This window comes from Stomoxys calcitrans, chromosome 1 (assembly GCF_963082655.1).
Source record: "Stomoxys calcitrans chromosome 1, idStoCalc2.1, whole genome shotgun sequence".
NCBI classification, from domain to species: domain Eukaryota; kingdom Metazoa; phylum Arthropoda; class Insecta; order Diptera; family Muscidae; genus Stomoxys; species Stomoxys calcitrans.
The window spans coordinates 248,357,075-248,363,074 of record NC_081552.1 but is presented as its reverse complement, the minus strand read 5'-3'; positions in this window follow the sequence as shown (position 1 = coordinate 248,363,074).

Genomic DNA, 6,000 nt, shown 5'->3' with positions numbered 1-6,000 from the left:
ACAGAAGGACCAAAGAACAGACAGACCAAAGGACAGACAGGCCAACATACAGACAGTACAAAACACAGACACACAATTGACCAAAGCACAGATTGACCAAAGCACAGATTGACCAAAGAACAGACCAAAGGACATAAAAACCAAAGGACAGATGGACCAAAGGACAGACATACCAAATGACAGACAAATTGACCAGAGGATAGATAGTCAGACAAAAGGACATACAGACCGAAGTGCTGACAGTACAAACACAGACACACTATTGACCAAAGCACAGATTAACCCAAGAATAGAAGAACAAAGAACCGACAGCCCAAACGATGGACCAAAGGACAGATAGACCGAAGGACAGACGGTACAAAACACAGAAACACAATTGGCCAAAGCACAAAATGACCAAAGAACAGAAAGACCAAAGAACAGACAAACCAAACGATAGACCAAAAGACAGACAGCCCAAAGGACAAATAGACCAAAGGACAGACAGCCCAAGGGACAGATATACCAAAGAACAGACAGCCCAAAGGACAGATAGACCAAAGGACAGACAGACCAAAGCACAGACAGACCAAAGGACAGAAAGACCAAAGGACCAAAAACGGACAAAAGACCAAGGACAGACAAATCAAAGGACAGACAGACCAAATGACAGATAAATTAAAGGACAAACAACAAACACACCGAGGTACAGCACAGACACACAATTGACCAAAGCACAGATTGACCCAAGAACAGACAGAACAAAGAACAGACAGGCCAGACGATGGACCAAAGGATAATTAGACCGAAGGACAGACAGCCGAAAGGACAGATAGACCAAGGGACAGATATACCAAAGGACAGACAGACCAAAGGAAAAAATTCCAAAGGACAGACAGACTAAATGACAGACAATTAAACAGGCAGACAGACCGACCAAAGGACAGACAATACAATACACAGGCAGACTAAAGGACAGACAGACTAAAGGACACAAAGACCAAAGGACAGACAGACTAAATGAAAGACAAATAAACCGACGGATAGACAGGCGGACAGACCACAGGACAGAGTACAAAACACAAACAGACTAAAAGACAAATTGAACAAAACACACAAAGCCCAAAGAACTGACAGCCAAAAGGACAGACTGCTCAAAGGACAGACTGCTCAAAGGACAGACAGCCCAAAGGACAGACAAACCAAAGCACAGGCAGTTCCTGGAACAGACAGACCAAAGGATACATGGTAAAACATCAGGGTGGATATCCAATATAATTTGAAATGCCCTTAGAATCTGGATTATATGAGTATAGAGTAACAGGATGGGAGGCATACTGCATTCCATCCACTACAGGGATGGGAGGCATACTTCATTCCATTTGTAACTCCTCGTAATATTGGTCCAAGACTCCATAAAGTATATATGTACTTAATAGGCATTACAATTTAACTAAAACCAGCCATGTCCATTTCGTCTGTCCGGGACGGACATGGGTTTCGAACGAGTAAAGCTTAAGCCCCCCAAATTTTAGGCGCCATGACTGTGGACCCTAAACATTTACGGCCCAAATTGAAAATGAAACAGAAGCCCCGAATTCGGGATGCAATTTCATTATGAAACAATTGCACCCCAAAGTATGCTACCGCAATTTGTGGCCCATTACAAAATTGGGGTCATTTTGTTATATGGTGTCTTTTTCATAATGCAATTTCACCCCAAGCATACAAAAGCTTGTGGAAGAAAGATGTAGTAAACAAAGGCGAATGTACTTTTTTATACCCACCCCCATAGGATGGGGGTAAATTAACCTAGTAATTCCATTTGTAACAGCTCGAAATATTGATCTAAGACCCCATAAAGTGTACATATATCCTTGATCGTCTCGACATTCTGAGTTGAACTAGCCATGTCCGTCCGTCTGTCAGTCGAAACCACGATAGCGGCCGAACGTGTAAGGCTAGCCGATTCAAATTTTGCATAGATATTTAATATTGATGTAGGTCGTTGGGGATTGCAAATGGGCTATATCGGTTGAGATTTGGACATAGCTCCCATATAAACCGATCTCCCGATTTGACTTCTTGAGCCCCTGGAAGCCACAATTTTTGCCCGATATGGCTGAAATTTTGCACACAGTGTTCTGTTATGAATTCCAGCAACTGTGCTAAGTACGGTTCAAATCGGTCTATAACCTGATATAGCTCCCATATAAACCCGTCTACCGATTTGACTTCTTGAGCCTCTGGAAGCCGCAATCTTTATCCGAATGGTCTGACATTTTTCAAATAGTGTTCTGTTATGATTTCCAACAACTGTGCCAAGTGCGGTTCAAATCGGTGTATATCCTGATATGGCTCCCATATAAACCGATCTACCGATTTGACTTCTTGAGCCCCTGGAAGCCTCAATTTTCGTCCGATATGGCTGAAATTTTGCACACAGTGTTCTGTTATGACTTCCAGCAACTGTGCTAAGTACGGTTCAAATCGGTCTATAACCTGATATAGCCCCCATATAAACCGATCTCCCGATTTGACTTCTTGAGCCCCTGGAAGCCACAATTTTTGCCCGATATGGCTGAAATTTTGCACACAGTGTTCTGTTATGACTTCCAGCAACTGTGTCGAGTACGGTTCAAATCGGTCTATAACCTGATATAGCTCCCATATAAACCTATCTACCGATTTGACTTCTTGAGCCCCTGGAAGCCTCAATTTTACAACTTCCTACAACTGTTCCAAGTGCGATCAAAATCGGTCTATATCCTGATATAGCTCCCATATAAACCGATCTCGCGATTCGGCTTCTTGATCCCTTGGACCCCGCAATTTTTGTCCGATTTGGCTGACATTTTGCACACAGTGTTCTGCTATGACTACCAACAACTGTGCTTAGTACGGTCCGAATCGGTCCAGAACCTGATATAGCTCCCATATTTTAGCAGAATCCATGGTGGTGGGTACCCAAGATTCTGCCCGGCCGAACTTAGTACACTCTTACTTGTTTTATAGCTTCTGCCTATAAAGAAGAACCTTGCAAATGACTTGACACACGCGATCCATGGTGAAAAGTGTATTAGCTACGAATTTTCCATAATTTTTCATAACTTTCTCAAATTTTCCTTCCCGACTCAATTCTCCTCGTTAAGAATTTTTATAAATTTTTACTTCCCATTTCTTCATAGTTTCAACCCCAAATGCAGAAAAAACTCAACAATTTATTATTATTGATTATAAAGATAAGCGACAGATTTTTCAATTATTTTCTCAAAGGATTTCTTCTTGCTTTTCCTCATCTTCTACACTTTTTGTAGTTTTTGTTTTGGTTTTTGTCTTACTAGCACTATCACTTCCACTTGGACAACCACTGAATTGTGTTTGGCATGACTGGGCTGTCCCCTGTCTGGGCCACTATAAAAAACAAAAAAATCATTGCATTAAGCCAAATGCTGTATAAAGTGGCAAAGAACTGGCCTTTAACACACATTCATTGGCTTGGTCGAACCGAATGCTAGCTAGAATTGTGGATGCATTTTTTCCAGTTTTTCCCCAAAAATTGTTTTTGTTTATCAGGTTTCTATTTTCAAGTATTTGTGGAGGGATAATCGATAAAGGAAGACAGTGGTTAAAAATAAAAACAGAAATTATAAAAACTTTCGAATAACAAGTAAGAGTGTGCTAAGTTCGGCCGGGCCGAATCTTATATACCCTCCACCATGGTCGCATCTGTCGCGTTCTTTGTGCAGTATCTCTTTTGAGGCAAACAAAGAGTAATGAATAAGGACGGAGGAGGAGCTATATCAAGTTATAGCCCGATTCGGGGCTCAAGAAGCAAATCGGGAGATCGGTTTATATGGGAGCTGTATCAAGCTATCGATCGATTCTGACCATATTGCACACGTATGTTGAAGGTCATGAAGGAGGAGCAGTTGTACAAAATTTGTGACAAATCGGATGAGAATTGCGCTCTCTAGAGGCTCAAGAAGTCAAGATCCCATATCGGTTTATATGTCAGCTATATCAGGTTATGGACCGATTTGGACTATTCTTAGCACAGTTGTTGAAAGTTATAACAAAAAACTTCATGCAAAATTTCGGCTAAATCGGATAATAATTGCGTCCTCTAGTGCCTCAAGAAGTCAAGACCCCAGATCGGTTTATATTCTAGCCATATCAGGTTATGAACCGATTTCAACCATACTAAGAACAGCTGTTGGAAGTCATAACAAAACACGTCATGCAAGATTTCAGCCAAATCGGATAGGAAATGCTCCCTGTAGAGTCTCAAGAAGTCAAGAACCCAGATCGGTTTATATGACAGGTATATAGGGTTATGGACCGATTCGAACCATTCTTAGCACAATTGTTGGACATCATAACAAAATACCTCCTGCAAAATTTCAGCTAAATCGGATTATAATAGCGCCCTCTAGTGCCTCAAGAAGTCAAAAACCCAGATCGGTTTATATGGCAGCTATATCAGGTTATGGACCGATTTGAACTATTCTTAGCACAGTTGTTGAAAGTTATAACAAAACACTTCATGCAAAATTTCGGCTAAATCAGATAGGAATTGCTCCCTCTAGTGCCTCAAGAAGTCAAGAACCCAGATCGGTTTATATGGCAGCTATATAGGGTTATGGACCGATTCGAACCATTCTTAGCACAATTGTTGGACATCATAACAAAATTCCTCGTGCAAAATTTCAGCCAAATCGGATAATAATTGCGTCCTCTAGTGTCTGAAGAAGTCAAGACCCCAGATCGGTTTATATGGGAGCTATATCAGGTTATGGACCGATTTGAACTATTCTTAGCACAGTTGTTGAAAGTCATAACAAAACACGTCATGCAAGATTTCAGCTAAATCGGATTATAATAGCGCCCTCTAGTGCCTCAAGAAGTCAAAAACCCAGATCGGTTTATATGGGAGCTACATCAGGTTATGGACCGATTTGAACTATTCTTAGCACAGTTGTTGAACGTCATAACAAAATACCTCATGCAAAATTTCAGCCAAATCGGATAATAATTGCGTCCTCTAGTGTCTCAAGAAGTCAAGACCCAAGATCGGTTTATATGGCAGGTTATAGACCGATTTACACTATACTAAGCACAGTTGTTGGAAGCCATAACAAAACACGACGTGCAAAATTTCAGTCAAATCGGATGAGAATTGCGCCCTCTAGAGGCTCACGAAGTCAAGACCCAAGATCGGTTTATATGGCAGCTATATCAAAACATGGACCTCTTTGGCCCATTTACAATCCCAACTGACCTACACTAACAAAAAGTATTTGTACAAAATTGCAAGCGGCTAGCTTTACTCCTTCGAAAGCTAGCGTGCTTTCGATAGACAGACGGACGGACGGACGGAGCACAGACGGATGGATTGGAAGATGGGCTATATCGAACTATATCTTGAAATAGACCCAAAATAGACCGATCCGCCAATTAAGGGTCTTAAGCCCATAAAAGCAAAATTTATTTTTCGATTTCGCCGAATTTTGGGACAGTGAGTTGTGTTAGGCTCCTCGACAATTTTCTGCAACTTGGCCCAAAATCGGTACAGATTTGAATATAGCTGCCATATAGACCGATGTCTCGATTTAGGGTCTTAGGGCCATAATAGGCGCATTTATTGTCCGATGTTGTCGAAATTTGGTACAGTGAGTTGTGTTAGGCTCTTCGACATACATTTGCAATTTGGCCTAGATCGGTCCAGATTTGGATATAGCTGCCATATAGACCGATCTCTTGATTTAAGGTTTTGAGCCCATAAAAAGCGCATTTATTGTCCGATGTCGCCGAAATAGGGGACAATGAGTTAAGTTAAGCCCCTCGACATATTTCTGTAATATGACACAGATCGGTCCAGATTTGGATATAGTTGCCATATAGACCTATCTCTCGATTTAAGGTTTTGAGCCCATAAAAGGCGCATTTATAGTCCGATTTCGCCGAAAATTAGGACAGTGAGTTGCGTTAGGTCCTTCGACATCCTTCTTCAATTTGGCT